Source organism: Pipra filicauda, unplaced genomic scaffold (genome assembly GCF_003945595.2).
Source record: "Pipra filicauda isolate LSUMZ 115617 unplaced genomic scaffold, ASM394559v2 scaffold40_size4127951_pilon, whole genome shotgun sequence".
Lineage (NCBI taxonomy): Eukaryota > Metazoa > Chordata > Aves > Passeriformes > Pipridae > Pipra > Pipra filicauda.
The window spans coordinates 3,902,205-3,915,366 of NW_024104543.1; positions in this window are offsets into that span (position 1 = coordinate 3,902,205).

Here is a 13,162-nt window from a genome sequence, read left to right on the forward strand (position 1 = left end):
CTATGCAAATTAAATTGATAGTATTTTCATTAAACTTTGTGGCTTCCCATTTTACTAATCCCAAACCTTCTCTGTACCTTAATATTTATCACAGGAATCAACACCTAACTTTCCTATGAACCACCATTACATCACATTTTTTAAGACATATCTATTTGCAATCATAATGGCAGTTGCTGAATGGTTTGAATTCCAAATGATGCTTGACATGGCAGCTTTTCACATGTAAGTGCAGTCACTAAATCCACTTTACAGTTAGAGCTCAACAGCAGTAGAGAAAGATGATAGCTGTTTAAGAGAAGAATTAAGTGCTCTACCCATAAGAACGTCCTCAATACATGTTCAAAATATTTGACCCATGGCAGCCTAAACTGTTATGATCTTTCAAACTTTTATTCTGAAAAACATCACACCAAAATGTAATCTTAATAGTTACAACGATACCTTGCAATGGCTAAGTTGATCCGTATTTCACACACAGGTTTGTGTTATTCCATAACATTCCAGCATGGGGATAGTCCTGTGTGGAGTAAAGAAAAATGACTGTTGGGAAAGCTCACAGTAACTCCACTGGAAAAAGACAGGGAGGTCCTGAACTGCCAGGTTTACAACCTAGCAATCATCTTACATGCTTATTTTCCATCATTCTGTAATATTATACCTGCGATATAACTTGAATTGCTGATTTTTTTATTTGTCTGGCAAATTATGAAATTGTATGTGAGCTTCCAAATGCCATGCACCAAAATCCTTATTGACCTATTAATAGTAGCCCACTACTTTTCAATTGAGGGCCATCTGGATGAGAGAGAGATTTTGTATAGTCTCTGTGCACAGACAATAGGATTGCTAGAATTTTAATGCCGTGATTTAGCACCATTCACCTGGTTGCCATTCCTTGGTGAATGCTGTAATAAACCCAGATTGACAAAGGGTAGGAAGAGAAGTTAATTTTCACAAAATTATTTCTTTTAAATCTTATATTTTTTGCCACTGGAAGCCTTAGAATCCTGTTGCTGGTCAAATCCCTATGAGGTCAGTAATTTGAGCTCTCGGGATAACTTTCTGTGATGTCAGGCTTATATTTGCTCCAGAGGTGATTTCATTAGTGATGTCATGACATAAAACATTTAAGGCCGCTGCAATTAATTAAATATGTCATTGGTGGATGCTCTGAGATAAACATGGAGACTGACCTAAAGCAGCAGAGCTCACACATACATTTTCTACAGATACCTGTTAGGTTTCTAGCATCCAGGCAGGAAGAGAGAAAGTTCTGTCATTTATTAAATTAAAAGGATAATATAATTTTCACTAAATTGTCAGACATATGTCAGGAAACAATCCTTTTATGAAGTCTGTCCTTTTTGGGGGGATGTTTCTTCACCTCTCCATTTACTAATGTGATTTGATTTTTCATTAGATCTTCTCAATCTAACCTTGTTGATTGATATTAGAGCTGATTTAAGAAATTTAAAAGTGAGAGTAAACATAAAAAATTTAAAACAATCAACTGCATCACTTTTCTTGATTTTTTAATTTAGAAACAATATTTTGATTATATCAAGTTTTATTGATCCACAATAATTCTTTGTAGCGTAACAGAAAATGACCAACACAAACATTTGATAAAACTATGAATCACAACATAAGGCTTCCACACAGTAACAAAAAATCTCATTTACTTGTTGCTTGTTATTTCTATTGAGACCACATTCTAAATCCAGGTAAACTGAATCTAGCCACTGTAGAGGGACTCTATTTTTCCAGCAGAAACAACTACCATTCATATTTCTAGATAAGAAAATGGAATTCATCCAATTTTGGTTAATACACAATTACAGCGCCACAGAATAAGAAGATAAACAAAGGTGGGTCCATCTCACATGGTACATTGCTCTTTGCATCCTCTAGAACTCCAAGTTTCCCTCCATGTACATTTCATACTTTCTCTGTCTCAAACTGGAAAAACATTGAGCTGCTGGGTGGCTTAAGCAGCCTCTTGCCTTTTCATACCTGTTGGCAGCTCCACAGTGACATTTAAAAGTAAGTAGTGACACTGAAAGCCCCAGAACTTACCTTTACTTGAGATGCAGCTGATTTTGGCTGCTTTATCTGAAATCAGTTTCTGAAAGCATCCTGAAACACTTAATAATGAAGTCTCTTGCTATTCACTAATGAACACTGTAAGTTTTTTTAAAATCCAGTTTAAGACCAATTATTTTGACAATTATTCCTTTCTTTAGCAAGAAAACTAAAAAATATTTGAAATAGAGCTGGGTGTTATATTTCTAATCATGTCTAATTTTAAAATATCTATTTTCTAGCTGTCTTTACTGACATGTTATGTTACCAATTTTTTTACTCTCACAAATATCACTGTAGCAAATGAATTGTCAGCTTGTCACGGTGAATTAGAAAGTTCCTTCCTGTGTCTCTCACCTCGGACATAACATCATGATAGCAACATGCATACTTTGGATATTTTGTAGTCCTTTCTAGAAGGGGAAATCCCACCACCATGGCCCAAGGCCAAGGGTTACGTTCCCCTAAAGAACTTACTCTTTATATGCCTATTTTTCAGTGCTTCAGTTCTTTTATTTTGTTCCTTCTCATTTTCAGAAATATTACTCTTCACCTAATGCCTGACCCTTGCCACACTCCTTTTCTTGCCTCAGGGAAAGCCCCATCAATATCTAATTGATGGCACCGGCCAACTCTGGCTCCTTCTATGGTCGGATTTCGTGTCAGCTGCAGCTGTCTGCTCCTACTTCTGGCCGTGGTCCCTGCTGAGCCTGCTCCCGGCTGTCATTCCCACCGCCCTCCTACTTGACAGGGCGGGTGAGGCTCCGGGCTGTTGGCTGTGTGTGACAGGCGCCTCTGCGGAGGCGTGGGTGGGTGGGTGGGTGGGTGGGTAAAGGCTGCCAGGAGCCTTTGACAGACAGAGGCCCCGAGGACTGAGATCAAAGGTTAAGTGGCTTTTTGCTGCCATCTCTTGATAAACCAGAGGAAAAGGCAGCAGAAGCTGATGCAGCGTCTGGGCAACACCCACTGGGCTGGGGCAGCATTTAGCGCTGGCTGATGAGGATGGATTTACCTTCTGGGTGGACAGAGCACTAACGACTTGTCACGGGTGATGATGGATGAGCATCAGAGCTGAGCGGGGAAGAGAGGTTCATTATAAATACACTTCATCCTCACTATCCTGACTCAGGGCTGAGGGACGTTTGGAGGGAAAAGTGGTTTCTGCCTTTCAGGAAATGAGTAATCTCTAATGGCACAGTCTCTGTATACTATACAGGGTGGGTTTTTTACAGTTGAAAGAGAGGTTTCAACTGTAAAAACAAGTTTGAAATGCAGGCTCTGTCTGCCATCATAAGAGATGCTAGGTGTAGACCCTGGGGTGGCTGCAGAGCTCATTAGGACAAGTCCCTGACAAATTTCAATGATGGGGCCATTCTGTGGCTAGATTATTCAACCAGCTCTCCAGTATTTCACGTGCCCCACAGCTGATACCTACAGAACTCCCACTTTGTAGGCTAGTTAAAACTTGTTTGAAGTACAGATCATCCACCGCTGCGGATCAAGCAAATCACAGATCAGCAATGACATCTAAATAAGCACACTTTCCTTTTTGAATTCTGCTGTGAGAAAAAATAGAAATGGAGATTTAAAAAACAAAAAATATGATAATTCTCAATTAAATTCTCAGTCTTTCAAGTAGGTCCCCTTGAAAACTTTGGCCTACAAATACTCTTTTTATGAGCTCCAAGGCCGCTATCATTTCTGCTTAGCCAATGTTAAGACCATGCTTCCCTAAGGTATAGAAAAAAATGAAAGCAGAATAAATTCAAATCAGCAGAGAATTTAGACTAATTCCTTTACACAGGCATTGCATAAAATGCAGCTGTGGTCCCTGAATAGAACCCAGGATCCCTGCAGAAAGCTCAGTCCCCTGAGAGACAAAGTCATGTTCCTCCTTGCCTCCTCTGCCACCAAGTTAAGATATTGCCTGATGCTTTGGTACTCTTCTGTGTCAAGTGGGATTGAGGAGGCAACTGAATAAATTCTCATTAGCTGGTGGGATCCGAAATGTGTTAGTCACACAAGTACTCCATAAAATAAATTTTTTGTGTAAAGTTTTCCAGTGAGACCTTGTATGAGGTGGTGTGCCTTCATCATTAGGTGGCAGTGGAGCAAAGGGGGATTTCAGAAAGAAGTTTTGGTCTTAGATATCTTCATCCTATCTAGGATGAAGAGATGCAACATTTTCATTGGACCTGACTCTGAGAGAAAAGAGTGAAGTGGCGCAGAGAGATTAGAAACAAGTTAGCGAACAACAAAGGGATTAAGGTATGATAAACTTAAATTAGTAAAAGATCAATAGAGGAATTTCTGCTTTTTACTTCAATTATTTGTCCTTAACTTTTCTCTGGAACTCATTTCCCATTACTGAAGATTGGTTGGAAAGTTTTAAATACTTTAAATAACTTTATTGACAGTCATCAACAGAATAAAAACTAGACTATAATGACAAGAATCAATACTTCCCCAATTTTTAAGACACAAAATGGGTATCCCCACCAACATGCACACAGCACATATATACTTTTCATTTAGTTGGATTAATGTTCCTATACAACATTTGCATTCAACAAGGGCAAGTGCCAGATCTTGCACCTGGGATGGGGCAACCCTCTCAGTTCATACAGACTGGGGAATGAGATGCTGGAAAGAAGTGCCTCAGAAAGGGACCTGGGGGTCCTGGTTGATGGCAAGTTGAACATGAGTCAGCAGTGCCCTGCCACACAGGAGGGCCAACCGTGTCCTGGGGGGCATCAGGCAAAGCATCACCAGCTGGTTGAGGGAGGGGATTGTCCCGCTCTGCTCTGCACTGCTGCGGCCTCACCTTGAATATTGTGTGCAGTTTTGGGCACCACAATATAAGAAAGATATTAAGCTCTTAGAGAGTGTCCAAAGGAGGGCAACAAAGATGGTAAAGGGCCTTGAGGGGAAGCTGTATGAGAAGCGGCTGAGATCACTTGGTCTGTTCAGCCTGGAGGAGACAGAGGGGAGATCTTATTGCAGTCTACAACTTCCTCATAAGGGGAAGAGGAGAGGCAGGCACTGATCTCTTCTCTGTGATGAGAAATAGTCACAGCACCAAGCATGCCAGAGTTCAAGAAGCATTTGCATGATACTCTCAGGCACATGGTGTGACTCTTGGGGATGGTCCTGTGCAGGGTTGGACTTGACCCTTGTGGGTCCCTTCCAACTCGGCATTTTCTGTGATTCTGTGAAATGGAGAAGCAATGCAACACTATTGTGCCTGTTCTAAATCCATTAATAAAAGAAACACAGTCACAGTTTTAAAAAAAAGAACCAAAACATTAAAATACTTGTTACGTCTCTGGTGGTGGCCAAGGTATATTTCTGACCGCTAACTGAACAGCCTTTAAAATTAAACATGGAAATTAACTTGTTAAGCCTGTGAATGTCTACGAGGATCTCTTTTTTAACAGAACTCTGTACCCTATCCAGGGTAATAATAATGTTTCCAAAAATGATAATGCAAATATAGTAAAGAGTAGTGCACACTTACTAAAAAAAGAAGGCTGGAAAATCCAAGAGGTTCCTCTCTCTTCCCTTAGTCACACGTTTTATATGAAGTACAGTCAGTTTTAATTGTGTTAGAAAATCATCTCTCTTTCCCAGTTTTAAATTTTAAATGTCATGTCCATAATATTTCAATGTTGTGGCCTCAACCACAGTGATTCTGAGTTATCCTAGACCACCTAATAACACTCCTGGTTCCACAGGGAGTTAGACCAAAGGCTTTTTAGTATAAATTGCATAATCCCTGCAAAATGTTTGGAGAAAAGAATCCTTTCAAACAGGGACATGTTTCCTGTACATGTATTTGGAGCCATACTCCAATACATTGCTGTATCCTCTAGGAAATTCTAATTATGTTTAGTTGTCATCTTAAGTTCTTATGTGATTTAATGATACGGGATAAGAAGATTATTCTGATAGGATACTAAGGGGAAATATAAATTTGATTTAATCCCATGTTTCTGCATCAGCATCCTCAAATGACCTGTGCTGCTGAGAAACTGTAATTTCTAATGAGAACTAAGCTTTCTGTTGTCATGGTTCCTGTAAAACTTCCAACTGGAAACACCAGTTCAAGAGCTGTATTTCAACTTAATTGTGGCCTGAGACAGGCAGGAAGATAAATACACAAATACAAGAACAAATATTAAGAACAAAACAAAAATCACACTAAGAGATTAAAGATAAAAATGATTTTTGATAGTGTACTGTCTAACTGCCCAACTTCATGATCAATAAGTAATCACAACTGAAGTTCTCATATTGGTAATAGAAAATACATGCTTTCTTAGGTATGAATTACGTTGCCTCCCTATGACTGCATACATTGGAAAATGATGCTAAATTAATATTTAGCTGCTCCCCATTTTCTGCAACAGCCACCTAGAAAATGAGAGTCCCTTTGACTCTTGGTAAGATATACACGGTTAAAAGTAAGTCTAGTAATGGAAGAACAAACTAGAACTCCTACCTCCTGCTCCTGATTGTCTAGATGACCACAGTCAAATTACTTTATTGTAGGCTAAAATAATTTGTGTGTCAAAAACGAAAGCTCTCATTTTCTTTACTTTTCGTCACATCATGCTATTAGATAACACAATATAATTTCATAGGTTTATAAACATATACCTCCTAGATCAGATTAAAGCACAGGCCAGGGCTCTAATTTTGACAGAAGTTTGTCCTCATGCACGTTCCCAAAGAACAGCTTTGGTATAGGATAGATAGTAAAAAGAAGTGAAAATTTCCTTCAGAGTACATATAGTCTACAAATCTACAGGTTAAGGTATTACTTCCCTAATATTTAAAGTGACAATTAGCTGTGAATATAAAAATACCTTATCAGGCTCCATCAATTAAGACCAATATGTGAAGTGGTCAGAGGTTTAGATGCAAATTTGTACACACTGTTGACCAGTTTTGCTCTTACATGCTGGATTATTCCAATACTGTCATGTTGAATGATAGCACATTGCAGTGCAAAACAGACATAAATCTTGTCAGGAACCCTGTAAAAAGGTCGATGGGAGAGAGGAAAGATGGGTGCATCCAACATAGACTGGGTTTTCTGCAGGAGTTACAGCAAAACCAGATGGAGCCCTTTTGGGGACTTTTTCATCACTATGCTGATATTCTCATATTTAAAGACGTATTAGAGAATGCTAATATAGACATTACTTCGCTATAATAAAGGAGTTTAAAAGATAAGCTATTTTTAAAGAGGTTTTCCTCTGTTGAGTCTGATACTTTGCCAGCAATTAGACTGTATGATCAGAGTGGGAGCTAGAAGTCGCCGAGACACAAATCCTCTGGTGAATGTGTTTGTCCATCAGGAGCTTATGGAACTCACTGGGATACAGGCTAACTTTTCCTGTATACAAAAAATATAAAAAGAAGTATGTAGCCTTGAGGACTGTAACTCTGTGGATTAAAAGAAGGATTCCTTCAAAAAAATCAAACTTTTCATTAAATGGAACAAATTAATGTCCAATATCTCATGAAATTTTAAATATTTGGGGGAAAAGTACACTAAAAAGCAATCAAACATTTTGTCAGTACATGTTTTCAAAGAAGGGACAATTACATAATGATGAATAATCCATTAACACTTAAAAGATAAATTCTATAAATATAGGCCTGACTGCAATTATTCTACTACCCTAAATAATTTCAACATAGAGAATTGTGGAATTCTTCAGTCAGAAAGCAATTCTTCCTTTCTAATTTTGCTGTTTTTAAGAACTTTTCACCAAATCTTTATTTATTATGTGACTATTAATGTATCCCATTAAAGATTAGCCTGATGTAGAAACCACTCTAATCTTAATATTGCCCACTGAAGGTACATGTTGAACTTCTTCACTGTTCTATTATTTCTCTCTTTCTTGTCTAGACCTTTTATTTTGTGTACGCATAGTCCTCCAGTAAACCTCTATTAATTCCAGTGAAACATTTCCACTCCATCCCAGAACAGAACCCAGTATAACATAACAGCCAAAGCAAAGAAACCTGTTATGGATGCCCATGCCTAACTCATTACAAACAACACAAGGCCTGCAACTAAGATTTGATTCATTGCGATTTTAAACTGGAATCCAAATGTGTTTCCACAGAAAATTCAGAAAATTTCATCCTTTAAATTAAAAAAAAAAAGTATCAGAAATTTGTAAATTAGTGCCTACAGACGCAAGGTAATGCACGATTAAGTAATGTGTTGTAGCATATGTCCTACATACTTAGGTACAGTGGGGGGCAGCCATAGTATTAGAGCACCAATCTATGTATTGCAGACCATATGGCACATTTGTAGACCACTTGGAAGCTGCAGCTGGTGCAAAATGAAGTTCCTATTTGCTTAGCGGATCTGGCAGGAGGAAAATACCTTATGCCAGTGTTATTTTTACTATATGTTCCCACAGTACAAATTCACACTGTTGACGTTGATGGCTAAACCTGTGTATGCTTTTGATGTTTGTTACCAGAAAAGCTCCTTTTCTTCATGGCAGCTCTCCTTTGATTTACCATGAAGTAAATTACTTAGTAAATTTACTAAGTAATTGTCTTTGGTTTTCTTTATATCTTACCTCTCTTAATTTTAGGACAATTACGGTGCCAAAATCTTTCTTCACCTTGTTGCTATTCACTTTCATTCCTCATAGCAATTTTTCAAATTTCTTTTCTCATCCCACCAAACATTTAATTAAGAAAAAACACTACATTTTTCTAGGAAATATTTCTCCAAGACCTGCCTTCTAGAATGCTATTAAGTTTTGGAAGATTAGGAAATACTGATGATTCATGTTTCTCAGTTACAAAGAGCTAGGTCTGAAAAAGTGTCACACCTTATTTAAACAAATTGCTACATCCTATATCACTCTCTAAAGCCAAGAAAAAAAGCCTTATTTTAGATCTCGATCCTCTCTATAATCCACTTTTTTTTCTATGGGGGTATGTTTTTCATTTTTCACTAGATGATGTGAGACAAAAGCTTCCACAACACACCACCAAACACAATATGCCAAAACTTCCTAATATGCCCAGGTCAGTAATTAATTTCTTCTACCTGTCTCCATCAGAGTACGTCTTGTGATCAATCAATCTTATTATGATACAGTATCACAGCTATACAGGCTTGATTAATTACCCAGTTTTTCAGGGGTATCATTTGCTACTAGAGAAAAAAAAATATTTCTTCCCCCAGCAAATCCCTCTAGCATACACAAAGTATTTAGTTATTTCAGTTTTAGAGGAAGAATGATGAGCTGGGGTGGTGCCTGTGGTACAACTGACAGTACTGGTCTATTTTCCTGAAGCTCCATCTTTAGCTTTTTTAAGTCCACTGAATGTGTCTGTCTGTTTACCCACATGAAATGAATGTCTGGTTCATTCTCTAGTTCTCCTCCCCTAATTCTGATGCATGTCTTTTAAAACAGAGAATTCTTTTTCTACTTTCAGAAAAATGGGATTATCCTGAATACCTGTCAGAACTGCATCTAACAACAATTTTTCACAGAAAATTCATTTAAGAAAACTGCCAGTTTTTCACCCTGCTTCTATAATAACCAACCTACATAAATACATAAGGATCAACATTAAAGCATATTAAAGACACATTTTGTCTTTCTGAGATGAAGTAGGGAATCTCTGGTTCTCCTGATATTGTTCTTTCTCATATTCAATACTGTCCCATTAACATTTTGAATACGGGGAAGAAAACTTTCCTTTTACTTGTGGCATTACTGTCATGCCTCCATAAAGAAACCTACAGGATGTGCATTTATGCAAGGAATCAGTGTTCAGTGTTCCTATCAGATTGGCATGTTAAGTGCTGAATTTGGTAATGCTCCTCTCAGGACCAAAACACTCTTGTTAAGATGGAGGTGCAAGCCCAGCACTGACATTTCTGTGCATCCTGGGTCTCAAATGCAGCAAAGCTCATACAGATATATTTAACTTTAAACACTTGCTTAAGCCCCTCCTGTTTCTGGAAAGCACTGAAGCTTTTGCTTTAACATTTTGCTGAATCAGACTGCTGGTTAGGTGCCAGCCTTTGGCTGAGATGTCAAATTTCATAGAATCATAGAATCATAGAATCGATTGGGTTGGAAAAGACCTTCTGCCCAGTTCCTTTGACCAGCAGCTGGGAAAGAAGAACAGTCTATGTGATTAAAAATAATAATAAAAAAAAAAAGGTTTGAGAGGGATGTGCTTGCTATGGAGGCCTTTTTTCATTGGTGTTGTAGTTTTCCAGGTAATAGTTCTGACATGGAATTATATGAAGTGATCTTTGTTGAGTGCATATAGTTACTGTTCTGCATGTGCCTTTGCAGGAAGTAGTTAGTTGTGAAGGTTTACAGAAAGTTAAACACACAAACAAACAAACATTTAACATTACATGGTGTTCTATTACATCATTTTATAAGTGCATCACTTCTTGTTTAACATGTGGCTTTCAACTTCCAAGAAAAGCACTCCCAAGTGCTAACACCCCAATCCTATGTCTGCCCTTTTATCTCGAGAGGGATGCAGCTGTGTGCGGGATGACTTTCATCACCCATGTAACAGTCTTACACTTTTTTTCAAGCATAGAACACAATCAGGGAAGCCTCACGTTAGTCCTCGCTGGAATTTTACCCAAGGCGTTCACGGCTGCCGCTACATCCATCCGGATGGGCTGCACCAGTGTGTTCGGTGCCGCACAGCATCACGTAACCGGCAGGTACGAGCATCCGCGGTCCCGCGCGGCGGGGAGAGGGAGCGCCGGGGGAGAGAGCTGCTGGGAGCGGGGGAGCTGCCCGGGGAGACGGGGAGAGCCGCCGGGGGTGTAAAGGAGCTGCCCGGGGCGGGAGGGAGCCGCCGGGGTGGGAAGGAGCCGCCCGGACGGGAAGGAGCCGCCCGGACGAGGAGGAGCCGCCGCCGGCGGGGCTGAGCCGGTGTTGCGGCGCCCTCTGGTGGGGGCGCGGCGGGGGCGCACCCCCCGCTCCGGGCGGTGTTCGCGGGCGGGGACTCCGGTGTGAGACCCCCGGGAACCGCCGCCCCTCGGGAACTCCGCCCTCTTTCCCAGCGACTGATGCTTGTCATTGGAAAGGCTCTACCTCTCTGCTTTCCTGCAAATAATCAAGCGCGACTCTTACATAAAGCGCAACAGTTTAAAAGGAACAGATCGCTTACAGATCATGTCTCTATGGATGTGGATGTTTCTCAGTTTAGGACTTTGTATTGCAAAGCTGGTTTTTTGCGCTGTTTGTACTGATGACATGCAATATACCATTATTATGATACTACCGCAACTCTGAGTGAGAGTGACACTGACAATATTGAAATTAAAGGTACCAATAGCACCACCATATCTGCAACACTGCTGCAGATATTTATTGTGCAATTTCATTTAATTTTGTTTCATGAAATGAATTCTTGTTTAATGAAATAAAATAAAATGAAATTTCGACTTTTCATTTCATTTCAAGAAATTTAATTTCAAGAAATTTTATTTCATGAAATTTCATTTCATTTTATTCCATGAAATGAATTTTCATTAAATGAAATGAAATCAAACCAGATTTCTTGAAATGAAATGAAATTTAATAAAATGAAATGAAAATTCCACATTTCATTTTATTCCATGAAATGAAAATTCAGTTCATTTTATTCCATGAAATGAATTTTAATTCATGAAATAATGAAATGAAAATTCGACATTTCATTTTTTTATGAATTTCAGATAATTTAAAAAAATTTAATTTTATTCCATTTCATGAAATTTCATGAAATTTCATTTCAAGAAATCTGATTTTATGCTATTTCGTTTTGTGAAATTTCATTTCACAAAAAGAATTTTCATTTAATGAAATGTCGAATTTTCATTTCATTCTGTTAAATTTAATTTCAAGAAAAATTATTTTATTCCATTTCATTTTATTTTATTTAATTTCAAGAAGTCTCATTTTATTTAATTTCATGAAATTTCATTTAATTTTATATCATGAGGTGGCTATGGCCCTCTTCACCCAACCTTTTCATGCTCCTATATTTTTTACACCCTATTTCCTTCTCTTAGTCTGAGGTGGTGATATTTAGAGGGTGTCTCTAATAATGGAAAAAGGTAGAGAGGAAGGAAGATAAGGTTTCATCTCTGGTAAAACTTTTCTGTAATAAATGCTGGATCAGGTGTGGGATAAAGGGGCATCATGGAGTTCCAAAGGGAAAAGAATGAGGCAGGTAGGTATGAAGATGATGATCTCCCTTGGGGAGATTGTCAGGGAGAGATCCTGACATTGTACATTGTGGAGGAGTTAGTAAGGGGAGAGATCCCCACTTCAACCCCCTTGAAATCCCTTTGGCCTGTGGTTAGAGGCAGGAGTCATCAAGGCAATGTCAGTGAAGCTTTTTGCTCTGACTTCTTCATCAGTAGATCTGCTTAAATGCTTTATCTGAGTTACTGATAGCGTGCAATCACAACTATCACTCCTCTCAAGTTAGAATAGAGAAACGTTAACCCAGAGAGTAGTACATAGTGCAGACCTGTTTATCACAGATGAAAGACTGAATTCAAACAATTCTGCTTTTGTGAGCACTAGAGACACTGTTTCCCAATAGACAGCAGGCTGCTTCTTGCTTAGAACATACATCAAATAGATGCACAAAACAAAAGCATGGTTGGTTGTGAAGCTTTGCCTTAGAGAAGTATTAGATTGTTCAACATCCACCATTCGTCAGGCCAGTTGTGTTTATTGAATGCATCTGAACTGCACTGCTTTGCTCTGGCATATCCACTGGGTAGAGCTTGAACAGGCAGGAGAGAAGGCTTTGGAGGGGGGAAGGAGAAACTAAAGACAGCGAGGCAGCAAGCTGACCTTCCTGTATGCTTGTTTCTTCTGCTTTCCTGTGCTCCACTGACAGCCAGTCCCACATGATGCATGGTGATTGCTGAAACCTGCTACCTGCTGTGTGAGTCTGATACTTTCCGAAGGCTGATTGTAGCTGAGAAATGGATGACCCTTGCTCTCACACATCCACACACAATACGAATAATATTTCTTGGGTAGGA